Below are 26802 nucleotides of genomic sequence, written 5' to 3' on the forward strand. Positions count from 1 at the left end.
TCGATCACCGAACTTCGTTTTGGTCACCAAATCGTCAATTTCTGTCCGAATTAGCTCATTTTTTGTGGGCATGCTCCACTTGAGCCATAATGTGGGATAAAACAAAAAAATCTGGCACAGCGAATCATTTTGGACAAATTTTTACCGATTTCCAAAAAAGTATCCGCGGTCGATGAGGCTTAACTTTTTCGACCACCGAGGCTTTTTGAGGCTCTAAAAAGTGTAAATATCGAATAAAAGTATTCTACGAGGTTTGAATACTCAAAAGAAAAAGCCTACAACACATGGTGTTCCCAAGCGGTCACCCATCCAAGTACTAACCAGGCCCAATGTTGCTTAACTTCGGTGATCGGACGAGAACCGGTGCATTCAACATGGTATGGTCGTAGGCATTTGCGTAAGTGGGAGCGAATTTATATACAACAGTATTGTATTGTAGTCTTATATTCATATAGAGGATCACTTTAACTCGCCGCCTTGCGGTTTGCAAAATAGTCATTTAATACATGCAATTTTAGCCACGGTTGTGTTATAATTTATGCAATTCGTAGCCATAGAGTGTATTATGACAAACGCGCAAACTTTTTGCTTCCAACCATCCACAATACAGTGGAACGGCAGCAAAACAAAGCACAGATGAATTGGGTATGGGGAACCTGTATAACCGGACATTGAACCGGAAGCATGACTTCAGTGGGTTTAGGCCGGTAATTGGGAAAATCAGTGGCGAATTGCTTTTAGCCTAATTGTTGTGATAAACTTATTAAATAGGTAAGTATCAACTCTATTTGATAAATTTTATTTAAATGCACTCTGCGTTAGCGGAGTGCAGCCTAAAGAATGGAACTGAGCGATTTGCACTAACGTAAAAGTTAGTTTAATAAAGGGAAATTATACAATTAGTATTGATGTTTCCGAGACAGTTCCAAATATCAAATATACAGTATACGCAAGCAGGGGAACTATTAGAATGGCCTTTACAATTATATGGGTTGTGTTTGGAGCAATGATTATTGCTGAAATTGTCATTTACAAAAAGTATCCGCGCTCGATGAGGCTTAACTTTTTCGATCACCGAACTTTGTTTTGGTCACCAAATCGTCAATTTCTGTCCGAATTAGCTCATTTTTTGTGGGCATGCTCCACTTGAGACACAGTTTGGGATAAAACAAAAAAATCTGGCGCAGCGGACCATTTTGGACAAGTTTTTACCGATCTCCAAAAAAGTATCCGCGCTCGATGAGGCTTAACTTTTTCGATCACCGAACATTGTTTTGGTCACCAAATCGTCAATTTCTGTCCGAATTAGCTCATTTTTTGTGGGCATGCTCCACATGAGCCACAGTTTGGGATAAAACAAAAAAATCTGGCGCAGCGGACCGTTTTGGACAAGTTTTTACCGATTTCCAAAAAAGTATCCGCGCTCGATGAGGCTTAACTTTTTCAATCACCGAGGCTTTTTGAGGCTCTAAAGAGTGTAAATATTGAATAAAAGTATTCTATGAGGTTTGAATACTCAAAAGAAAAAGCCTACAACACCCGGTGTTCCCAAGCGGTCACCCATCCAAGTACTAACCAGGCCCAATGTTGCTTAACTTCGGTGATCGGACGAGAACCGGTGCATTCAACATGGTATGGTCGTAGGCATTTGCGTGAGTGGGAGCGAATTTATATACAACAGTATTGTATTGTAGTCTTATATTCATATAGAGGATCACTTTAACTCGCCGCCTTGCGGTTTGCAAAATAGTCACTTAATACATGCAATCTTAGCCACGGTTGTGTTATAATTTATGCAATTCGTAGCCATACAGTGTATTATGACAAACGCGCAAACTTTTTGCTTCCAGCCATCCACAATACAGTGGAACGGCAGCAAAACAAAGCACAGATGAATTGGGTATGGGGAACCTGTATAACCGGACATTGAACCGGAAGCATGACTTCAGTGGGTTTAGGCCGGTAATTGGGAAAATCAGTGGCGAATTGCTTTTAGCCTAAAAGTCACTTAATACATGCACTTTCTTCCGTCTCAACTTTTCAGACAATTCCAAACTGAGAACAATGAAACTATGATGCCAAACACCTCCAAAAACAGAACAAAACTTAGTGCAATGCACTAATAACGGTTACAATTCTGACATCCACACAATGAGGTTCGAGTCCCACCAACGTCATCAAACATTTAATATCCTGAAAATTTTTTTTTGTTTTGATTAATTAACAGTACTTGTTACTTACCTTGTGATAATGAAAGTTGCCGATCACACCATCCCTACGAGGCTAGCCATGAATCCGATCCATTATCTTTTTGAAATGCCAAGTTCAGCCAGGAGAAGCCCTCCATGGTGCTTGAAATGGCTGAGTGCGCCGGATGCAAAAGCAGTCTTTAATACAACACGAACAGAATATCAGTTTTAACGAGAACTTTCTGCTTCAATACTTCTTTTTAAACTGAAACTCTTTCTTAATATGTATTAAAATTCTTTTAACGAATGGTTGTACATAAATTGTGTAATTGGGGGCGAATTGCTTTTAGCCTAATTGTTGTGATAACTTTATTAAATAGGTAAGTATCAACTCTATTTGATAAGTTTTATTTAAATGCACTCTGCGTTAGCGGAGTGCAGCCTAAAGAATGGAACTTAGCGATTTGCACTAACGTAAAAGTTAGTTAAACAAAGGGAAATTATACAATTAGTATTGATGTTTCCGAGACAGTTCCAAATATCAAATATACAGTATACGCAAGCAGGGGAACTATTAGAATGGCCTTTACAGGTATAGGGGGTGTGTTTGCAGCAATGGTTATTGCTGAAATTGTCATTTACAAAAAGTATCCGCGCTCGATGAGGCTTAAATTTTTCGATCACCGAACTTTGTTTTGGTCACCAAATCGTCAATTTCTGTCCGAATTAGCTCATTTTTTGTGGGCATGCTCCACTTGGGCCATAATGTGGGAGAAAACAAAAAAAATTTGGCACAGCGAACCACTTTGGACAAGTTTTTACCGATTTCCAAAAAAGTATCCGCGCTCGATGAGGCTTAACTTTTTCGATCACCGAGGCTTTTTGAGGCTCTAAAAAGTGTAAATATCGAATAAAAGTATCCTATGACGTTTGAATACTCAAAAGAAAAAGCCTACAACACATGGTGTTCCCAAGCGGTCACCCATCCAAGTACTAACCAGGCCCAATGTTGCTTAACTTCGGTGATCGGACGAGAACCGGTGCATTCAACATGGTATGGTCGTAGGCATTTGCGTAAGTGGGAGCGAATTTATATACAACAGTATTGTATTGTAGTCTTATATTCATATAGAGGATCACTTTAACTCGCCGCCTTGCGGTTTGCAAAATAGTCACTTAATACATGCAATTTTAGCCACGGTTGTGTTATAATTTATGCAATTCGTAGCCATACAGTGTATTATGACAAACGCGCAAACTTTTTGCTTCCAACCATCCACAATACAGTGGAACGGCAGCAAAACAAAGCACAGATGAATTGGGTATGGGGAACCTGTATAACCGGACATTGAACCGGAAGCATGACTTCAGTGGGTTTAGGCCGGTAATTGGGAAAATCAGTGGCGAATTGCTTTTAGCCTAATTGTTGTGATAAACTTATTAAATAGGTAAGTATCAATTCTATTTGATAAGTTTTATTTAAATGCACTCTGCGTTAGCGGAGTGCAGCCTAAAGAATGGAACTGAGCGATTTGCACTAACGTAAAAGTTAGTTTAATAAAGGGAAATTATACAATTAGTATTGATGTTTCCGAGACAGTTCCAAATATCAAATATACAGTATACGCAAGCAGGGGAACTATAAGAATGGCCTTTACAAGTATATGGTGTGTGTTTGGAGCAATGGTTATTGCCGAAATTGTCATTTACAAAAAGTATCCGCGCTCGATGAGGCTTAACTTTTTCGATCACCGAACTTTCTTTTGGTCACCAATTCGTCAATTTCTGTCCGAATTAGCTCATTTTTTGTGGGCATGCTCCACTTGAGCCATAATGTGGGATTAAACAAAAAAATCTGGCACAGCGAACCATTCTGGACAAGTTTTCACCGATTTCCAAAAAAGTATCCGCGCTCGATGAGGCTTAACTTTTTCGATCACCGAGGCTTTTTGAGGCTCTAAAAAGTGTAAATATCGAATAAAAGTATCCTATGAGGTTTGAATACTCAAAAGAAAAAGCCTACAACACATGGTGTTCCCAAGCGGTCACCCATCCAAGTACTAACCAGGCCCAATGTTGCTTAACTTCGGTGATCGGACGGGAACCGGTGCATTCAACATGGTATGGTCGTAGGCATTTGCGTAAGTGGGAGCGAATTTATATACAACAGTATGGTTTTGTAGTCTTATATTCATATAGAGGATCACTTTAACTCGCCACCTTGCGGTTTGCAAAATAGTCACTTAATACATGCAATTTTAGCCACGGTTGTGTTATAATTTATGCAATTCGTAGCCATACAGTGTATTATGACAAACGCGCAAACTTTTTGCTTCCAACCATTCACAATACAGTGGAACGGCCGCAATACAAAGCACAGATGAATTGGGTACGAGGAACCTGTATAACCGGACATTGAACCGGAAGCATGACTTCAGTGGGTTTAGGCCGGTAATTGGGAAAATCTGTGGCGAATTGCTTTTAGCCTAATTGTTGTGATAAACTTATTAAAAAGGTAACTACCAACTCTATTTGATAAATTTATTTGAATGCACTCTGCGTTAGCGGAGTGCAGCCTAAAGAATGGAACTGAGCGATTTGCACTAACTTAAAAGTTAGTTTAATAAAGGGAAATTATACAATTATTATTGATGTTTCCGAGACAGTTCCAAATATCAAATATACAGTATACGCAAGCAGGGCAGGGGAACTATTAGAATGGTCTTTACAAGTATATGGGGTGTGTTTGGAGCAATGGTTATTGCTGAAATTGTCATTTACAAAAAGTATCTGCGCTCGATGAGGCTTAACTTTTTCGATCACCGAACTTTGTATTGGTCACCAAATCGTCAATTTTAGTCCGATTTGGCTCATTTTTTAAGGGCATGCTCCACTTGAGCCATAGTTTAGGATAAAATAAAAAAATCTGGCACAGCGAACCATTTTGTACAAGTTTCTACCGATTTCCAAAAAAGTATCCGCGCTCGATGAGGCTTAACTTTTTCGATCACCGAACTTTGTTTTGGTCGCCAAATCGTCAATTTCTGTCGGAATTGGCTCATTTTTTAAGGGCATGCTCCACTTGAGCCATAGTTTAGGATAAAATAAAAAAATCTGGCACAGCGAACCATTTTGGACAAGTTTTTACCGATTTCCAAAAAAGTATCCGCGCTCGATGAGGCTTAACTTTTTCGATCACCGAGGCTTTTTGAGGCTCTAAAAAGTGTAAATATCGAATAAAAGTATTCTATGAGGTTTGAATACTCAAAAGAAATAGCCTACAACACCTGGTGTTCCCAAGCGGTCACCCATCCAAGTACTAACCAGGCCCAATGTTGCTTAACTTCGGTGATCGGACGAGAGCCGGTGCATTCAACATGGTATGGTCGTAGGCATTTGCGTAAGTGGGAGCGAATTTATACACAACAGTATTGTATTGTAGTCTTATATTCATATAGAGGATCACTTTAACTCGCCACCTTGCGGTTTGCAAAATAGTCACTTAATACATGCAATTTTAGCCACGGTTGTGTTATAATTTATGCAATTCGTAGCCATACAGTGTATTACGACAAACGCACAAACTTTTTGCTTCCAACCATTCACAATACAGTGGAACGGCCGCAATACAAAGCACAGATGAATTGGGTACGAGGAACCTGTATAACCGGACACTGAACCGGAAGCATGACTTCAGTGGGTTTAGGCCGGTAATTGGGAAAATCTGTGGCGAATTGCTTTTAGCCTAATTGTTGTGATAAACTTATTAAAAAGGTAACTACCAACTATATTTGATAAATTTATTTGAATGCACTCTGCGTTAGCGGAGTGCAGCCTAAAGAATGGAACTGAGCGATTTGCACTAACTTAAAAGTTAGTTTAATAAAGGGAAATTATACAATTATTATTGATGTTTCCGAGACAGTTCCAAATATCAAATATACAGTATACGCAAGCAGGGGAACTATTAGAATGGTCTTTACAAGTATATGGGGTGTGTTTGGAGCAATGGTTATTGCTGAAATTGTCATTTACAAAAAGTATCTGCGCTCGATGAGGCTTAACTTTTTCGATCACCGAACTTTGTATTGGTCACCAAATCGTCAATTTTAGTCCGATTTGGCTCATTTTTGTGGGCACGCTCCACTTGAGCCATATTTTGGGATAAAACAGAAAAAAATGGGCACAGCGAACCGTTTCGGTCAAGTTTTTACCGATTTCCAAAAAAGTATCCGCGCTCGATGAGGCGTAACTTTTTCGATCACCGAACATTGTTTTGGTCACCAAATCGTCAATTTTAGTCCGAACTGGCTCATTTTTTGTGGGCATGCTCCACTTGAGCCATAGTCTGGGATAAAACAAAAAAATCTGGCACAGCGAACCATTTTGGACAAGTTTTCACCGATTTCCAAAAAAGTATCCGCGCTCGATGAGGCTTAACTTTTTCGATCGCCGAGGCTTTTTGAGGCTCTAAGAAGTGTAAATATCGAATAAAAGTATTCTATGAGATTGGAATACTCAAAAGAAAAAGTCTACAACACCCGGTGTTCCCAAGCGGTCACCCATCCAAGTACTAAACAGGCCCAATGTTGCTTAACTTCGGTGATCGGACGAGAACCGGTGCATTCAACATGGTATGGTCGTAGGCATTTGCGTAAGTGGGAGCGAATTTATATACAACAGTATTGTATTGTAGTCTTATATTCATATAGAGGATCACTTTAACTCGCCGCCTTGCATTTTGCAAAATAGTCACTTAATACGTGCAATTTTAGCCACGGTTGTGTTATAATTTATGCAATTCGTAGCCATACAGTGTATTATGACAAACGCGCAAATTTTTTGCTTCCAACCATCCACAATACAGTGGAACGGCCGTAAAACAAAGCACAGATGAATTGGGTACGAGGAACCTGTATAACCGGACATTGAACCGGAAGCATGACTTCAGTGGGTTTAGGCCGGTAATTGTGAAAATCAGTGACGAATTGCTTTTAGCCTAATTGTTGTGATAAACTTATTAAATAGGTAAGTATCAACTCTATTGGATAAGTTTTATTTGAATGCACTCTGCGTTAGCGGAGTGCAGCCTAAAGAATGGAACTGAGCGATGCACTAACTTAAAAGTTAGTTTAATAAAGGGAAATTATACAATTAGTATTGATGTTTCCGAGACAGTTCCAAATATCAAATATACAGTATACGCAAGCAGGGGAACTATTAGAATGGCCTTTACAAGTATATGGGGTGTGTTTGGAGCAATGGTTATTGCTGAAATTGTCATTTACAAAAAGTATCCGCGCTCGATGAGGCTTAACTTTTTCGATCACCGAACTTTTTATTGGTCACCAAATCGTTAATTTTAGTCCGATTTGGCTCATTTTTTGTGGGCATGCTCCACTTGAGCCATAGTCTGGGATAAAACAAAAAAATCTGGCACAGCGAACCATTTTGGACAAGTTTTCACCGATTTCCAAAAAAGTATCCGCGCTCGATGAGGCTTAACTTTTTCGATCACCGAGGCTTTTTGAGGCTCTAAGAAGTGTAAATATCGAATAAAAGTATTCTATGAGATTGGAATACTCAAAAGAAAAAGTCTACAACACCCGGTGTTCCCAAGCGGTCACCCATCCAAGTACTAAACAGGCCCAATGTTGCTTAACTTCGGTGATCGGACGAGAACCGGTGCATTCAACATGGTATGGTCGTAGGCATTTGCGTAAGTGGGAGCGAATTTATATACAACAGTATTGTATTGTAGTCTTATATTCATATAGAGGATCACTTTAACTCGCCGCCTTGCATTTTGCAAAATAGTCACTTAATACGTGCAATTTTAGCCACGGTTGTGTTATAATTTATGCAATTCGTAGCCATACAGTGTATTATGACAAACGCGCAAAATTTTTGCTTCCAACCATCCACAATACAGTGGAACGGCCGTAAAACAAAGCACAGATGAATTGGGTACGAGGAACCTGTATAACCGGACATTGAACCGGAAGCATGACTTCAGTGGGTTTAGGCCGGTAATTGTGAAAATCAGTGACGAATTGCTTTTAGCCTAATTGTTGTGATAAACTTATTAAATAGGTAAGTATCAACTCTATTGGATAAGTTTTATTTGAATGCACTCTGCGTTAGCGGAGTGCAGCCTAAAGAATGGAACTGAGCGATGCACTAACTTAAAAGTTAGTTTAATAAAGGGAAATTATACAATTAGTATTGATGTTTCCGAGACAGTTCCAAATATCAAATATACAGTATACGCAAGCAGGGGAACTATTAGAATGGCCTTTACAAGTATATGGGGTGTGTTTGGAGCAATGGTTATTGCTGAAATTGTCATTTACAAAAAGTATCCGCGCTCGATGAGGCTTAACTTTTTCGATCACCGAACTTTTTATTGGTCACCAAATCGTTAATTTTAGTCCGATTTGGCTCATTTTTTGTTGGCATGCTCCACTTGAGCCATATTTTGGGATAAAACAAAAAAAATTGGGCACAGCGAACCGTTTTGGTCAAGTTCTTACCGCTTTCCAAAAAAGTATCCGCGCTCGATGAGGCTTAACCTTTCCGATCACCGAACTTTGTATTGGTCACCAAATCGTCAATTTTAGTCCAATTTGGCTCATTTTTTGTGGGTGTGCTCCACTTGAGCCATATTTTGGGATAAAACAAAAAAAATTGGGCACAGCGAACCGTTTTGGTCAAGTTCTTACCAATTTCCAAAAAAAAGTATCCGCGCTCGATGAGGCTTAACTTTTTCGATCACCGAACTTTGTTTTGGTCACCAAATCGTCAATTTTAGTCCCAATTGACTCATTTTTTGTGGACATGCTCCACTTGAGCCATAGTTTGGGATAAAATAAACAAAATTGGGCACAGCGAACCGTTTTGGTCAAGTTTTTACCGATTTCCAAAAAAGTATCGGCGCTCGATGAGGCTTAACTTTTTCGATCACCGAACATTGTTTTGGTCACCAAATCGTCAATTTTAGTCCGAATTGGCTCATTTTTGTGGGCATGCTCCACTTGAGCCATAGTTTGGGATAAAACAAAAAAATCTGGCACAGTGAACCATTTTGGACAAGTTTTTACCCATTTCCAAAAAAGTATCCGCGCTCGATGAGGCTTAACTTTTTCGATCACCGAACTTTGTTTTGGTCACCAAATCGTCAATTTCTGTCCGAATTGGCTCATTTTTTGTGGGCATGCTCCACATGAGCCACAGTTTGGGATAAAACAAAAAAATCTGGCGCAGCGAACCATTTTGGACAAGGTTTTACCCATTTCCAAAAAAGTATCCGCGCTCGATGAGGCTTAACTTTTTCGATCACCGAGGCTTTTGGAGGCTCTAAAATGTGTAGATATCAAATATAGTTATTCTATGAGGTTTGAATACTCAAACAAAAAGCCTACAACACCTGGTGTTCACAAGCGGTCACCCATCCAAGTACTAACCAGGCCCAATGTTGCCTAACTTCGGTGATCGGACGAGAACCGGTGCATTCAACTTGGTATGGTCGAAGGCATTTGCGTAAGTGGGAGCGAATTTATACACAACAGTTTTGTATTGTAGTCTTATATTCATATAGAGGATCACTTTAACTCGCCGCCTTGCGGTTTGCAAAATAGTCACTTAATACATGCAATTTTAGCCACGGTTGTGTTATAATTTATGCAATTCGTAGCCATACAGTGTATTGTGTCAAACGCGCAAACTTTTTGCTTCCAACCATCCACAATACAGTGGAACGGCCGCAAAACAAAGCAAAGATGAATTGGGTACGAGGAACCTGTATAACCGGACATTGAACCGGAAGCATGACTTCAGTGGGTTTAGGCCGGTAATTGGGAAAATCAGTGGCGAATTGCTTGTAGCCTAATTTTTGTGATAAACTTATTAAAAAGGTAACTACCAACTCTATTTGATAAATTTATTTGAATGCACTCTGCGTTAGCGGAGTGCAGCCTAAAGAATGGAACTGAGCGATTTGCACTAACTTAAAAGTTAGTTTAATAAAGGGAAAATTTACAATTAGTTTTGATGTTTCCGAGACAGTTCCAAATATCAAATATACAGTATACGCAAGCAGGGGAACTATTAGAATGTCCTTTACAAGTATATGGGGTGTGTTTGGAGCAATGGTTATTGCTGAAATTGTCATTTACAAAAAGTATCCGCGCTCGATGAGGCTTAACTTTTTCGATCACCGAACATTGTATTGGTCACTAAATCGTCAATTTTAGTCCGATTTGGCTCATTTTTTGTGGGCATGCTCCACTTGAGCCATAATTTATGATAAAACAAAAAAATCTGGCACAGCGAACCATTTTGGACAAGTTTTACCGATTTCCAAAAACGTATCCGCGCTCGATGAGGCTTAACTTTTTCGATCACCGAGGCTTTTTGAGGCTCTAATAAGTGTAAATATCGAATAAAAGTATTCTATGAGGTTTGAATACTCAAAACAAAAAGCCTACAACACCTGGTGTTCTCAAGCGGTCACCCATCCAAGTACTAACCAGGCCCAATGTTGCTTAACTTCGGTGATCGGACGAGAACCGGTGCATTCAACATGGTATGGTCGTAGGCATTTGCGTAAGTGGGAGCGAATTTATATACAGCAGTATTGTATTGTAGTCTTATATTCATATAGAGGATCACTTTAACTCGCCGCCTTGCGGTTTGCAAAATAGTCACTTAATACATGCAATTTTGGCCACGGTTGTGTTATAATTTATGCAATTCGTAGCCATACAGTGTATTATGACAAACGCGCAAACTTTTTGCTTCCAACCATCCACAATACAGTGGAACGGCCGCAAAACAAAGCACAGATGAATTGGGTACGAGGAACCTGTATAACCGGACATTGAACCGAAAGCATGACTTCATTGGGTTTAGGCCGGTAATTGGGAAAATCAGTGGCGAATTGCTTTTAGCCTAATTGTTGTGATAAACTTATTAAATAGGTAAGTATGAACTCTATTGGATAAGTTTTATTTGAATGCACTCTGCGTTAGCGGAGTGCAGCCTAAAGAATGGAACTGAGCGATGCACTAACTTGAAAGTTAGTTTAATAAAGGGAAATTATACAATTAGTATTGATGTTTCCGAGACAGATCCAAATATCAAATATACAGTATACGCAAGCAGGGGAACTATCAGAATGGCGTTTACAAGTATATATGGTGTGGTTGGAGCAATGGTTATTGCTGAAATTGTCATTTACAAAAAGTATCCGCGCTCGATGAGGCTTAACTTTTTCGATCAGCGAACTTTGTATTGGTCACCAAATCGTCAATTTCTGTCCGATTTGGCTCATTTTTTGTGGGTATGCTCCACTTAAGTCATAATTTAGGATAAAATAAAAAAATTGGGCACAGCGAACCGTTTTGGTCAAGTTTTCACCGATTTCTTAAAAAAAACCGCGCTCGATGAGGCATAACTTTTTCGATCACCGAACTTTGTATTGGTCACCAAATCGTCAATTTTAGTCCGATTTGGCTCATTTTTGTGGGCATGCTCCACTTGAGCCATAGTTTGGTATAAAACAAAAAAATCTGGCACAGCGAACCATTTTTGACAAGTTTTTACCGATTTCCAAAAAAGTATCCGCGCTCGATGAGGCTTAACTTTTTCGATCACCGAACTTTATTTTGGTCACCAAATCGTCAATTTTAGTTCGAATTGGCTCATTTGTTGTGGGCATGCTCCACTTGAGCCATAGTTTGGGATTAAACAAAAAATCTGGCACCGCGAACCATTTTGGACAAGTTTTTACCGATTTCTTAAAAAAACCGCGCTCGATGAGGCTTAACTTTTTCGATCACCGAACTTTGTATTGGTCACCAAATCGTCAATTTCTGTCCGAATTGGCTCATTTTTTGTGGACAAGTTTTTACCGATTTCCAAAAAAGTATCCGCGCTCGATGAGGCTTAACTTTTTCGATCACCGAACTTTATTTTGGTCACCAAATCGTCAATTTTAGTCCGAATTGGCTCATTTGTTGTGGGCATGCTCCACTTGAGCCATAGTTTGGGATAAAACAAAAAAATCTGGCACAGCGAACCATTTTGTACAAGTTTTTACCGATTTCCAAAAAAGTATCCGCGCTCGATGAGGCTTAACTTTTTCGATCACCGAACTTTGTTTTGGTCGCCAAATCGTCAATTTTAGTCCGATTTGGCTCATTTTTGTGGGCATGCTCCACTTGAGCCATAGTTTGGTATAAAACAAAAAAATCTGGCACCGCGAACCATTTTAGACAAGTTTTTACCGATTTCTTAAAAAAACCGCGCTCGATGAGGCTTAACTTTTTCGATCACCGAACTTTGTATTGGTCACCAAATCGTCAATTTCTGTCCGAATTGGCTCATTTTTTGTGGACAAGTTTTTTCCGATTTCCAAAAAAGTAGCCGCGCTCGATGAGGCTCAACTTTTTCGATCACCGAACTTTATTTTGGTCACCAAATCGTCAATTTTAGTCCGAATTGGCTCATTTGTTGTGGGCATGCTCCACTTGAGCCATAGTTTGGGATAAAACAAAAAAATCTGGCACAGCGAACCATTTTGTACAAGTTTTTACCGATTTCCAAAAAAGTATCCGCGCTCGATGAGGCTTAACTTTTTCGATCACCGAACTTTGTTTTGGTCGCCAAATCGTCAATTTCTGTCGGAATTGGCTCATTTTTTAAGGGCATGCTCCACTTGAGCCATAGTTTGGGATAAAACAAAAAAATCTGGCACAGCGAACCATTTTGGACAAGTTTTCACCGATTTCCAAAAAAGTATCCGCGCTCGATGAGGCTTAACTTTTTCGATCACCGAGGCTTTTTGAGGCTCTAAAAATTGTAGATATCGAATAAAAGTATTCTATGAGGTTTGAATACTCAAAACAAAAAGCCTACAACACCTGGTGTTCCCAAACGGTCACCCATCCAAGTACTAACCAGGCCCAATGTTGCTTAACTTCGGTGATCGGACGAGAACCGGTGCATTCAACATGGTATGGTCGTAGGCATTTGCGTAAGTGGGAGCGAATTTATATACAGCAGTATTGTATTGTAGTCTTATATTCATATAGAGGATCACTTTAACTCGCCGCCTTGCGGTTTGCAAAATAGTCACTTAATACATGCAATTTTGGCCACGGTTGTGTTATAATTTATGCAATTCGTAGCCATACAGTGTATTATGACAAACGCGCAAACTTTTTGCTTCCAACCATCCACAATACAGTGGAACGGCCGCAAAACAAAGAACAGATGAATTGGGTACGAGGAACCTGTATAACCGGACATTGAACCGAAAGCATGACTTCATTGGGTTTAGGCCGGTAATTGGGAAAATCAGTGGCGAATTGCTTTTAGCCTAATTGTTGTGATAAACTTATTAAATAGGTAAGTATGAACTCTATTGGATAAGTTTTATTTGAATGCACTCTGCGTTAGCGGAGTGCAGCCTAAAGAATGGAACTGAGCGATGCACTAACTTGAAAGTTAGTTTAATAAAGGGAAATTATACAATTAGTATTGATGTTTCCGAGACAGATCCAAATATCAAATATACAGTATACGCAAGCAGGGGAACTATCAGAATGGCGTTTACAAGTATATATGGTGTGGTTGGAGCAATGGTTATTGCTGAAATTGTCATTTACAAAAAGTATCCGCGCTCGATGAGGCTTAACTTTTTCGATCAGCGAACTTTGTATTGGTCACCAAATCGTCAATTTCTGTCCGATTTGGCTCATTTTTTGTGGGTATGCTCCACTTAAGTCATAATTTAGGATAAAATAAAAAAATTGGGCACAGCGAACCGTTTTGGTCAAGTTTTCACCGATTTCTTAAAAAAAACCGCGCTCGATGAGGCATAACTTTTTCGATCACCGAACTTTGTATTGGTCACCAAATCGTCAATTTTAGTCCGATTTGGCTCATTTTTGTGGGCATGCTCCACTTGAGCCATAGTTTGGTATAAAACAAAAAAATCTGGCACAGCGAACCATTTTTGACAAGTTTTTACCGATTTCCAAAAAAGTATCCGCGCTCGATGAGGCTTAACTTTTTCGATCACCGAACTTTATTTTGGTCACCAAATCGTCAATTTTAGTTCGAATTGGCTCATTTGTTGTGGGCATGCTCCACTTGAGCCATAGTTTGGGATTAAACAAAAAATCTGGCACCGCGAACCATTTTGGACAAGTTTTTACCGATTTCTTAAAAAAACCGCGCTCGATGAGGCTTAACTTTTTCGATCACCGAACTTTGTATTGGTCACCAAATCGTCAATTTCTGTCCGAATTGGCTCATTTTTTGTGGACAAGTTTTTACCGATTTCCAAAAAAGTATCCGCGCTCGATGAGGCTTAACTTTTTCGATCACCGAACTTTATTTTGGTCACCAAATCGTCAATTTTAGTCCGAATTGGCTCATTTGTTGTGGGCATGCTCCACTTGAGCCATAGTTTGGGATAAAACAAAAAAATCTGGCACAGCGAACCATTTTGTACAAGTTTTTACCGATTTCCAAAAAAGTATCCGCGCTCGATGAGGCTTAACTTTTTCGATCACCGAACTTTGTTTTGGTCGCCAAATCGTCAATTTTAGTCCGATTTGGCTCATTTTTGTGGGCATGCTCCACTTGAGCCATAGTTTGGTATAAAACAAAAAAATCTGGCACCGCGAACCATTTTAGACAAGTTTTTACCGATTTCTTAAAAAAACCGCGCTCGATGAGGCTTAACTTTTTCGATCACCGAACTTTGTATTGGTCACCAAATCGTCAATTTCTGTCCGAATTGGCTCATTTTTTGTGGACAAGTTTTTTCCGATTTCCAAAAAAGTAGCCGCGCTCGATGAGGCTCAACTTTTTCGATCACCGAACTTTATTTTGGTCACCAAATCGTCAATTTTAGTCCGAATTGGCTCATTTGTTGTGGGCATGCTCCACTTGAGCCATAGTTTGGGATAAAACAAAAAAATCTGGCACAGCGAACCATTTTGTACAAGTTTTTACCGATTTCCAAAAAAGTATCCGCGCTCGATGAGGCTTAACTTTTTCGATCACCGAACTTTGTTTTGGTCGCCAAATCGTCAATTTCTGTCGGAATTGGCTCATTTTTTAAGGGCATGCTCCACTTGAGCCATAGTTTGGGATAAAACAAAAAAATCTGGCACAGCGAACCATTTTGGACAAGTTTTCACCGATTTCCAAAAAAGTATCCGCGCTCGATGAGGCTTAACTTTTTCGATCACCGAGGCTTTTTGAGGCTCTAAAAATTGTAGATATCGAATAAAAGTATTCTATGAGGTTTGAATACTCAAAACAAAAAGCCTACAACACCTGGTGTTCCCAAGCGGTCACCCATCCAAGTACTAACCAGGCCCAATGTTGCTTAACTTCGGTGATCGGACGAGAACCGGTGCATTCAACATGGTATGGTCGTAGGCATTTGCGTGAGCGGGAGCGAATTTATATACAACAGTATTGTATTGTAGTCTTATATTCATATATAGGATTACTTTAACTGGCCGCCTTGGGGTTTGCAAAATAGTCACTTAATACATGCAATTTTAGCCACGGTTGTGTTATAATTTATGCAATTCGTAGCCAAACAGTGTATTATGACAAACGCGCAAACTTTTTGCTTCCAACCATCCACAATACAGTGGAACGGCAGCAAAACAAAGCACAGATGAATTGGGTACGGGGAACCTGTATAACCGGACATTGAACCGGAAGCATGACTTCAGTGGGTTTAGGCCGGTAATTGTGAAAATCAGTGACGAATTGCTTTTAGCCTAATTGTTGTGATAAACTTATTAAATAGGTAAGTATCAACTCTATTTGATAAGTTTTATTTGAATGCACTCTGCGTTAGCGGAGTGCAGCCTAAAGAATGGAACTGAGCGATTTGCACTAACTTAAAAGTTAGTTTAATAAAGGGAATTTATACAATTAGTATTGATGTTTCCGAGACAGTTCCAAATATCAAATATACAGTATACGCAAGCAGGGGAACTATTAGAATGGCCTTTACAAGTATATGGGGTGTGTTTGGAGCAATGGTTATTGCTGAAATTGTCATTTACAAAAAGTATCCGCGCTCGATGAGGCTTAACTTTTTCGATCACCGTATTTTTATTGGTCACCAAATCGTCAATTTTAGTCCGAATTGGCTCTTTTTTAGTGGGCATACTCTAATTGAGCCATAGTTTGGGATCAAATAAAAAAATTGGGCACAGCGAACTATTTTTCAATTTTAGCCACGGTTGTGTTATAACTTATGCAATTCGTTGCCATACAGTGTATTATGACAAACGCGCAAACTTTTTGCTTCCAACCATCTACAATACAATGGAACGGCCGCAAAACAAAGCACAGATGAATTGGGTACGAGGAACCTGTATAACCGGACATTGAACCGGAAGCATGACTTCAGTGGGTTTAGGCCGGTAATTGGGAAAATCAGTGGCGAATTGCTTTTAGCCTGATTGTTGTGATAAACTTATTAAATAGGTAAGTATCAACTCTATTTAAGAAATTTTATTTGAATGCACTCTGCGTTAGCGGAGTGCAGCCTAAAGAATGGAACTGAGCGATTTGCACTAATTGAAAAGATTTGCACTAACTTAAAAGATGATCCCTTATTAAAAGTTAGTTTAATAAAGGGAAATTATACAATTAGTATTGATGTTTCCGAGACAGTTCCAAATATCAACTATACAGTATACGCAAGCAGGGGAACTATTAGAATGGCCTTTACAAGTATATATGGTGTGGTTGGAGCAATGATTATTGCTGAAATTGTCATTTACAAAAGCATCCGCGCTCGATGAGGCTTAACTTTTTTGATCACCGAACTTTGTATTGGTCACCAAATCGTCAATTTTAGTCAGATTTGGCTCATTTTTTGTGGGCATGCTCCACTTGAGCTATAGTCGGGGATAAAATAAAAAAATTGGGAACAGCGAACCGTTTTGGTCAAGTTTTTACCGATTTCCAAAAAAGTATCCGCGCTCGATGAGGCTTAACTTTTTCGATCACCGAGGCTTTTGGAGGCTCTAAAATGTGTAGATATCGAATATAATTATTCTATGAGGTTTGAATACTCAAAACAAAAAGCCTACAGGTAAAAAACCTACAGCGCAAACTTTTTGCTTCCAACCATCCACAATACAGTGGAACGGCATCAAAACAAAGCACAGATGGATTGGGTACGGGGAACCTGTATAACCGGACATTGAACCGGAAGCATGACTTCAGTGGGTTTAGGCGGGTAATTGGGAAAATCAGTGGCGAATTGCTTTTAGCCTAATTGTTGTGATAAACTTATTAAATAGGTAAGTATCAACTCCATTTGATAAGATTTGTTTGAATGCACTCTGCGTTAGCGGAGTGCAGCCTAAAGAATGGAACTGAGCGATTTGCACTAACTTAAAAGTTAGTTTAATAAAGGGAAATTATACAATTAGTATTGATGTTTCCGAGACAGTTCCAAATAACAAATATACAGTATACGCACGCAGGGGAACTATTAGAATGGCCTTTACAAGTATATGGGGTGTGTTTGGAGCAATGGTTTTTGCTGAAATTGTCATTTACAAAAAGTATCCGCGCTCGATGAGGCTTAACTTTTTCGATCACCGAGGCTTTTGGAGGCTCTAAAATGTGTAGATATCAAATATAGTTATTCTATGAGGTTTGAATACTCAAAAAAAGCCTACAACACCTGGTGTTCCCAAGCGGTCACCCATCCAAGTACTAACCAGGCCCAATCTTGCTTGACTTCGGTGATCGGACGAGAACCGGTGCATTCAACATGGTATGGTCGTAGGCATTTATGTAAGTGGGAGCGAATTTATATACAACAGTATTGTATTGTAGTCTTATATTCATAAAGAGGATCACTTTAACTCGCCGCCTTGCGGTTTGCAAAATAGTCACTTAATACATGCAATTTTAGCCACGGTTGTGTTATAATTTATGCAATTCGTAGCCATACACTGTATTATGACAAACGCGCTGCTTCCAACCATCCACAATACAGTGGAACGGCCGCAAAACAAAGCACAGATGAATTGGGTACAAGGAACCTGTATAACCGGACATTGAACCGGAAGCATGACTTCAGTGGGTTAAGGCCGGTAATTGGGAAAATCAGTGGCGAATTGCTTTTAGCCTAATTGTTGTAATAAACTTATTAAACAGGTAAGTATCAACTCTATTTGATAAAATTTATTTGAATGCACTCTGCGTTAGCGGAGTGCGGCCTAAAGAATGGAACTGAGCGATTTGCACTAACTTAAAAGTTAGTTTAATAAAGGGAAATTATACAATTAGTTTTGATGTTTCCGAGACAGTTCCAAATATCAAAAATACAGTATATGCAAGCAGGGCAACTATTAGAATGGCCTTTACAATTATATGGGGTGTGTTTGGAGCAATGCTTATTGCTGAAATTGTCATTTACAAAAAGTATCCGCGCTCGATGAGGCTTAACTTTTTCGATCACCGAACTTTGTATTGGTCACCAAATCGTCAATTTTAGTCCGATTTGGCTCATTTTTTGTGGGCATGCTCCACTTGAGCCATAATTTGGGATAAATTAAAAAAATTGGGCACAGCGAACCGATTTGGTCAAGTGCTCTTTGATACTGTGAAAGATTTTTTGGATCGAACCCAAATGGAAATTAATGTCAAAAAAAGCGAAATCCTATCTACTAACAATATTCCTTTTTCTTGGTATAGTACTCCACGCTGACACATATCCGCCTAAACTTCTTGGTCTCTTGAAAACACAAATAGCCATCTCTAGTCGTTTTATTTCTCGAGCAAAAACACTGAAAGCCAAGAAAAAGATTATAGAAACTTTCATCCTTCCTAAATTCCTCTACTATGCGCGACATTCAGACTCGAACATGAAAAGTTTGGGAATTATGCAGAATCTCATTAGCAGCGTTTTGAAAGCTGGTAAGAAAATGGAAATTAGAATTTATGTCTTATCCCAGTCATCAGCTAGAGCCGGGATCTCACTTCCACATTTCATTTCAAAAACTGTTTCTGCAAAAATTTCTGATGAAATTGTTTCATCCGACGAGAACCCGATCACCTTTTCGAAAGATCTATCCCTGTTAATTAATTCTTTAATTCTTTAGTTGTCCAGAACAAGAAGGTTCCACTTTTATTCAAACACAACAAAAAGTCCTCGCTCAGAATACACAATCACATGAAAACTAGAGAAATCCACTGGTAAGTAATCACTAAAATTTTTTCCCAAGTATTTTTTAAAATTGTTTACGCAAAGCTGCCATTAGATACAATTGTTCAATGGAAGATTTAACCGGCTTTTGCAGAGATATTTGGAAAATAAACAACTTCTTACCTCAACGGCAAAATTTGTTGGATCGACTAGCGTTCAACTGTCTTGTTGACAAACAAGTAAGATGGTTGAGTAATTTCTCTGATTCGCTCATTTGCAGCTTCTGTAAAAACAAATTCGGAACATCTGAGCACTTAGTTATGATTGCGACAAATTAACTGCAGCAAGAAATATATTACAATTGACAAACTGGCGTGAGATATTTGTCCACATGAGAGTTGAAATTCTACGATTTGCTGCAAGTGTTTTAAACGGATCATCGCTTGAAGCTCCTGAGCAAACTGAAAACTATTCAAACTTTCTTTTTATTCAACCTGCAGTACTAATTCGGTTAAGCTACTCTTGTAATGTGTAATTAGCATTTGTAAATACCTCCTTCTGATTTTATCATTTAAAAGCCTAATTGTTGTGATAAATTTATTAAATAGGTAAGTGTCAAAACTCTATTTGATAAACTTTATTTGATTGCCCTCTGCGTAAGCGCAATGCAGCCTAAAGAATGGAAGTTAGTTTAATAAAGGGAAATTTTACAATTAGTATTGATGTTTCTGAGACAGTTCCAAATAACAATTATGCAGTAAACGCAAGCGGGGTGTCATGCGGGATGGATATTATCCTCAGAATACCCATCACCGTATTTAGTTCATGTTTTCCATTTGAAGGGCAACTACTTTAATCTAGTTAGTTGATTTCTATTCATCATGTTTTCAACGCACTTTAATGTCTGTTCATACTTTAGACAGGAAACTGTCTGTTCACACTGTAAACATTTTGTTAAGTCCTTACTGTTTCGTGATTAACTCGTGTAATAAAGTTATTTCCTTTTCAATTTCAATTTAAAAATTTCATTTGTCATTCTCCAATTTGCATCGATATAATTCAGTTTCAATTTAGCTTTAGTAAATCGCTTTTCAAATACGCCTGCTCAATTGAGATTGAGCCATTCGCGCCGCGATTAACCGATTCAAAATTGAGGATTAAAATAGCCTAAAGATAATTGGCAATCGCGACGCAATGGCCCTAGCTCAGTGGTTTGATAAGCATTCGCGACTCGATTGACTAACACAATAGTAATCAAGTATAACATGGCGCAGTCAGCAGCTGAATTCAAAAAGACGCCTCTTCACGTTGACGCATTTTGGGAGAAACCAACTGCTACCCCACCTCTGCCTCTGACGTGGAACAAGTGGACACAAAAGTGGAAGCTAGCCTTGCTGGCAAAAGAAGGGATTCAACTCGATCTCTTGCTGAAAGAGCCACCGGCTACTGTCACATACCCACCCGAACCGACATACTAAGAACCAGTGGAGAACCATACAAGAGCAACGGAAAGGGACCGCAAAGTTCGCAATCAGCGACTCAAGTTAAATTGGCAAAATAGATGTAAAAAGACCAATGAAGTTGGCATTTTGTGTGGAGATAAGCCGTGAGGAATTTGCGAACAAAAGTCAGTATCATTACAATATTTAAGTTTTGGAACTGAAGGACGTCATATTTTTGAAAGTAAAAACCCCCCTTTTCAAATTGAGAACGAACCATTCAAAGAACTCTGGCGAACAATGGAGGAATCTTTCACTAAAATTAGAAACGTCACGTATGACCAGTTTGTCTTCTTTTCGTCTAAACAACAAAAGGGCGAATCTGTTGAAAGTTTTTACGGTCGTCTAATGGAGCAAGAAGAAAGCTGTAGTTTAGGAAATGAAGACATTACTCTTATTCGGGATGCATTCTTACTTAACATGATGGATAATGAGACTCAAAAAGAATTGCTAAAGGAGACTGTTGAACCTACTAAAGCACTTGAAGTAGCAATTCAAATGGAAATGAGGGCACAAAATCAACAAAAGATAAATAAACATTTGGCTCTAACTACAAACTCAGTCAATGCTGTCAACACTTTTCAAACTCGCAATCGCAACGTGAATTACCAACCAGCTCGCAAGGACTTCACACGCTACCCATCTGTACCCCAAAACTATCATTACACGAGTGTTTGTACAAATTGTGGCCAACGATGGAGCCACAACCATCGACAAATTTGCCCCGCGAATGGCATAAAGAACAATAATTGTGGTATAATGGGACACTTCGTGAGGAAATGCAGAAAACCAAAAAGACAAGGACAGACGCCTAAACCTCCACAAACAAATGTCAATCAAATTGATAAAACTGCTGAAAAATGTGATGATGAAGAATTCGTTAAATATATAACTAGCTATCAACAGCTATACGAGCAAGTCTATGACTCCAATTATGATAGCGACTCTGATAACTATGTGGCAGCCATCTCTTAAGATATGGTACATCAACTGGAACCCTTAAATGCAAAAGTTCCATTTGGAGAAGTACAAGCAAATGCAATGATTGACCCTGGAAGTGTAGTTAGTCTCATCACAAAGACGCTAGCGAACCGAATATTTCGAACTACACCATCTGCAAAATGGATCACTACAAAAGAGAGGAGGAAATTAAAATGTTTCTCAAACGAGCCAATCAAAGTCCTTGGAAATCTAGAGAAAACGGTGACATACAATAACTGAACATGCAATGATGCCCACCTAACAATTGTGGAGGATGGTCACAAAATTTTCATCGGGAGAGATCTTTTCAACAGTCTTGGTCTTGCAATTGTCCAACAGCAACAACCAGAGAATGGTAAAAGTGTTAATAAAATTAATAATTCTACATGTAAGATTAAAGAGACAATCGCGGCACAATTTCCTCATTTATTTTCAAGAATTGGCCTCTCAAAGACACATGTAGAGAAATCAGAATATCATCAAAAATTTACAGCAAAGCTCCAAAAAGGTCGACGCGTTCCCAATAATCTAAAACCTAGGGTTACAGCAGAATTAGAACGTCTACAGAATGAAGGCCATTTCGAAAAATTATGTAGCTGTTCAGACGAACATTTCATATCTCCAATCGTGATTGCAGTTAAGAAAGACCAATCTGTCAAATTAGGATTAGACTCTAAAGTATTAAACAAAGCCATACACAAAAATAAATACCAAATGCCTAACATTGACTTGTTAGTAGACAAAATCTCAAAACACCTTACAAACACTCAAAACGGTCAACAAGCAAATTTCTCCACATTAGATCTCCAAAATGACTATAGTCAATTACAATTGCACAAAGATACTGCGAAACACTGTAATTTTAGTTTTATTTGTGGATAATCTACTGGCACTTATAGATATAAAACAGGATTTTACGGTCTTGCTGACATGCCGGCAAAAAGCAATGGACTATACACTGATAGTTCTACAAAAAACCTATTGTTTCCTAGATGATATAATAATAGTTAGCACAGGTTCTGAAACCGACCATTTAGCATATGTCACAAAGTGTTTAAAAAACTTAGATGAAGACAAATTGAGAATTAATCTTCAAAAATGTCATTTCGCCAAAACGGAAATTGAATGGCAAGGGTACAAATTTATCCAAACTGGCATCTCACCACTTGAAAATAAAACTGCAGCAATATTAGCAATACCAGCACCATCAACATCAAAACGTTTACGATCCTTCCTCGGGTCAGTACCTTACATTGGTAAAATGATACCACACCTAGCACAACTATGTCATCCACTTTGACCACTTCTCAAAAAATCCACAAAATTTATTTAGACAGAAGAACATAATAAACATTTCAACTTAATAAAGGTGAGAATTGCTGCCAGCACGGAAAATAGTCACTATAATCCGAAATTAGACGTTGACTTAATTGTGATGCATCACGTTCTGGGTTGGGAGCAGCTCTTGAACAAAACACACCTGAAGGTTGGAAACCAATAACATTCGCGTCGCAATTTCTAAATCCAACAGAAGAACGTTACAGTGTTAAAGAATTTAATTATTGGGGATAGTTTGGTCCATTGACTACTTTACATATGATCTGTATGGAAAAAACTTCACTGTCAAAACAGATCATCGTGCACTACTATCCATATTAAAAGAACACAATTCGAATAAATCTTACAATAGTCGACTTTCCAGATGGATTGACAGATTACTTCCATACAACTTCACAATTGAACACATGCCGGGAGCAAAAATGGGTCTGGTAGATTACATATGCAGAAACCCAATCGCAGAAACTAGAAAATTTTCGACATATGACGAAGATTTCGTAGTAGCAACAATATCTAAAATTCGTGATTCAATGAAACATCTAATTCAAAATAAACAAAACACTACACAAAAACTTAGTGGCATATTAAAGGTACATTTACCCTCTTATCATTCAAATCAGTCAATTGCACCGCAAATGCCTACATCATTAAATTATATTCCGCAATTTAATACTAAACCAGTTGCATCACAATCACTACATTGTAGAAAGCTATTACCATTCGCGCCGCAATTAACACTCTCAAATTCAACAGTTAATCCGTATTTAACTACACCATTTGCGTCGCAAATGCCTTCTAAAATTGCAAACTCACAGTTTGTACTAAAGAATCCTACAGCACAAAATTCACATTCCATTACAAATTTACTGCAAAAGCATTGCAAAAGTTAGACAATAAAGAATGTGAACAATTTGAACAAGTAAACCCAATAGATCCCATAATTGGTATTAACACAATTATGTCGAATTAAGCGCGAATGTAAAAATTCCTGAGTATAAATACAGCCCACAGACACATAACTCGCGTTTTGCCCAAAACTCACTCAGAATAAAGTCCAATCAGAACATCTCCATCAATTCAATCACTAAAATGTCAGGATCAAAGAGACAAATAAAGCTACCCCGACGAGGGCCCGAGTCACCTTCTCAGACACCACACCCTCAATGCCGGCAACAAATACTCCTTCCAACACGGAAACAACCCCTTCTGGTAGTCTACTCGATGCAGTAGAGGACTTGCGTTGCACCGATACCCTCAATAAAGTCTTCAGTAAAAAAATTACTAGCAATAGTCACCGGGAAAAATGTTATTTTGAAAGAAGTCGGCAACTGTGTGCTCAGAGATGACCCGGACAGATTGCAGGAAATTAGCCCATATATTTTTTCCTACTGGTGGGAACTTAGTGTGAAACATGTGTGCATTCGTCTGGACGCACGGATTGCAATACCGAAAGCAATCAAGGACGTGGTATTAGAAGATATCCATTCAACGCACCCTGGGAGCTTTGCTATGCTCTCGCTAGCACAAAATATTTGGTGTCCAATCGGGATAAACTGGCAAAAGCCAGTGATTGCAAAGCTTGCACGGAAATTGATAAGAACTTAAAATCAGTGATTCGCACTGCAAATGGACACCTTTACCAAAATGTATTGAACCAAATGACGAAATCCAAACAGATTTTGGTGGCACAATACTTAACGAAAAAGGTAAAAAGCAGTATTTTATTACAAGCGTGGATATATATTCAAATTACCCTACAGCTGAAATAGTAAATAATGCTTCTGGCACAAATGTAATTAAATTTCTAAATAACTACATACAAAATCACGGGGTACACAGAACTCTAAGATTAGATCAAGCTAGATGTTTTACGGGGAAAAAGTTTGAAACATTTTGTACAGAAAGTAATACCACTATTTCAAATATCACCACCATTTCAAACATCACCACTAAATCGAATAAACAAAATTTAAATTATAATAATATAATTCAACATTATTTAGATGATGATACACTTCCTGGCAGATTCCTGACAGAAGAGCAGTGGGCAGACACGGCCTTATGTTCCGATACTGAAATTGAAAAAGTATTTTGTGCAGCGAACAGTCAAGCACAAAAAGAGCAAGAAAAATGAAGGATGACGAATTGCGGCTCATGTGGTCGGAAGGGCTAGCACGACCAATTCTGTGTAGCGAACGTAGTGTCCAGGTGAAAATTGTGCGCAAAATCCATGAGAGCCAACGCCAAAAAAGAACCTAGATGGTTTGTATGAAGTTCTTGCCCCTGCTAGTACAGTTGGGAAGATAAATACAATTACAAGCGTTATCAAAGAACCAAACCGACAAGAAGTGCGCGTAAGAAACTCCGACATTGCGAAATCGGGAACGAAAAACAAGCGAGGTACGGAGTTGGGCCAATATATTAAACGTAGACCAGAGAAAATTTCTGAGAAAAAGCTCGAACGAAAAATTACAAACAATAGGAGAGATCTTATCCGAAAAGACTTAGGAAGTATGAAAATTAAGCGAAAAAAACCAGCTGACGATGTCAGTGTTATTTTATCGGGTAGATCTTGCATTTCAACGACGAGTAATGTGGCACGAGCACTTAAAATTAGGATTCCAAAACGAAACCCAGAGCATGATGACGCCTTTACAAATCGACCGGATTTAACACAAATCCTTCACTTTAGCCCGCTTGTGCCACTCGCAGACCCGACAAACAATCCCAATACAGCTGGACCATCCGCGTCACAACTGGCTTCACCACAACAGCCAACATCGATATTTCGTAGGGAACGTACAGGAAAAATACAAAAGACGGTGAGCAATACATCGGACTCGGATACGTCATCAGTGCGGAGAAGCAAAAGGACTTTAAAGAAACCAAAAAAGTCTACAACATCAATTGTTGAGAAAATACAAAATACGGACGGATATTCGGCTGATATTCCCGTATTGGACACAAAATTTATTGGGGAAGTGTCACCAAGGAATCCCAATGAGAAGTGGACTACTGACCATAACCCGAACCTACCGAAAGAGATGACGGTCTTAGAAGCTGAAACTCAAGCACAATCTGACTCAGATTAAAACTCAAAACCATTTGAACTCTATGTTTTATTTATTATTAAATTTTCTTTTATGTATATAACCGGTGAATAAGTATTAATTTTCTGATTTTATCTACTAATTTTTCTCCAACAGGGGGAAATGTCATACGGGATGGATATTATCCTCAGAATACCCATCACCGTATTTGGTTCAAGTTTTCCATTCCTTTTCAATTTCAATTTACTAATTTCTTTTGTCATTCTCCAATTTGCATCGCTATAATTCAGTTTCAATTTAAATTTAGTAAATCGCCTTTCAAATACGCCTGCTCAATTGAGGAAGAGCCATTCGCGCAGCGAATAACCGATTCAAAGTTGAGGATTGAAATAGCTTAAAGATAATTGGCAATCGCGACGCAATTGCCCTAGCTCAGTGGTTTGATAAGCATTCGCGACTCGATTGACTAACACAATAGTAATCAAGTATAACACTGGGGAAAATAAAATGGTCTATACAAGTATGTGGAGTGT

At 38.8% G+C, this 26802-nt stretch overlaps 12 non-coding genes across 12 annotated transcripts; all 12 read right to left on the reverse strand.

The window, feature by feature from the left end:
- Window positions 1-272: 272 nt before the first annotated feature.
- Window positions 273-391, reverse strand: LOC142347107 (5S ribosomal RNA). The gene has a single exon (XR_012760129.1). It is a non-coding gene; the product is annotated as a 5S ribosomal RNA (ribosomal RNA).
- A 1136-nt stretch (window positions 392-1527) lies between these two features.
- LOC142346905 (5S ribosomal RNA) lies at window positions 1528-1646 on the reverse strand. Its single transcript, XR_012759940.1, has one exon. It is a non-coding gene; the product is annotated as a 5S ribosomal RNA (ribosomal RNA).
- A 1492-nt stretch (window positions 1647-3138) lies between these two features.
- Window positions 3139-3257, reverse strand: LOC142347108 (5S ribosomal RNA). The gene has a single exon (XR_012760130.1). It is a non-coding gene; the product is annotated as a 5S ribosomal RNA (ribosomal RNA).
- A 948-nt stretch (window positions 3258-4205) lies between these two features.
- Window positions 4206-4324, reverse strand: LOC142347014 (5S ribosomal RNA). Its single transcript, XR_012760042.1, has one exon. It is a non-coding gene; the product is annotated as a 5S ribosomal RNA (ribosomal RNA).
- Window positions 4325-5464: 1140 nt separating this feature from the next.
- On the reverse strand, window positions 5465-5583 carry LOC142347091 (5S ribosomal RNA). The gene has a single exon (XR_012760114.1). It is a non-coding gene; the product is annotated as a 5S ribosomal RNA (ribosomal RNA).
- Window positions 5584-6718: 1135 nt separating this feature from the next.
- Window positions 6719-6837, reverse strand: LOC142347162 (5S ribosomal RNA). Its single transcript, XR_012760180.1, has one exon. It is a non-coding gene; the product is annotated as a 5S ribosomal RNA (ribosomal RNA).
- A 946-nt stretch (window positions 6838-7783) lies between these two features.
- Window positions 7784-7902, reverse strand: LOC142347163 (5S ribosomal RNA). Its single transcript, XR_012760181.1, has one exon. It is a non-coding gene; the product is annotated as a 5S ribosomal RNA (ribosomal RNA).
- A 1701-nt stretch (window positions 7903-9603) lies between these two features.
- Window positions 9604-9722, reverse strand: LOC142347275 (5S ribosomal RNA). The gene has a single exon (XR_012760286.1). It is a non-coding gene; the product is annotated as a 5S ribosomal RNA (ribosomal RNA).
- Window positions 9723-10668: 946 nt separating this feature from the next.
- LOC142346895 (5S ribosomal RNA) lies at window positions 10669-10787 on the reverse strand. The gene has a single exon (XR_012759931.1). It is a non-coding gene; the product is annotated as a 5S ribosomal RNA (ribosomal RNA).
- A 2312-nt stretch (window positions 10788-13099) lies between these two features.
- LOC142346911 (5S ribosomal RNA) lies at window positions 13100-13218 on the reverse strand. Its single transcript, XR_012759946.1, has one exon. It is a non-coding gene; the product is annotated as a 5S ribosomal RNA (ribosomal RNA).
- A 2312-nt stretch (window positions 13219-15530) lies between these two features.
- On the reverse strand, window positions 15531-15649 carry LOC142346882 (5S ribosomal RNA). Its single transcript, XR_012759919.1, has one exon. It is a non-coding gene; the product is annotated as a 5S ribosomal RNA (ribosomal RNA).
- A 2270-nt stretch (window positions 15650-17919) lies between these two features.
- LOC142347135 (5S ribosomal RNA) lies at window positions 17920-18038 on the reverse strand. The gene has a single exon (XR_012760156.1). It is a non-coding gene; the product is annotated as a 5S ribosomal RNA (ribosomal RNA).
- Window positions 18039-26802: the final 8764 nt, after the last annotated feature.

This window comes from Convolutriloba macropyga, chromosome 9 (assembly GCF_964194025.1).
Source record: "Convolutriloba macropyga chromosome 9, txConMacr16.3, whole genome shotgun sequence".
In the NCBI taxonomy this organism is placed as follows: Eukaryota; Metazoa; Xenacoelomorpha; order Acoela; family Convolutidae; genus Convolutriloba; species Convolutriloba macropyga.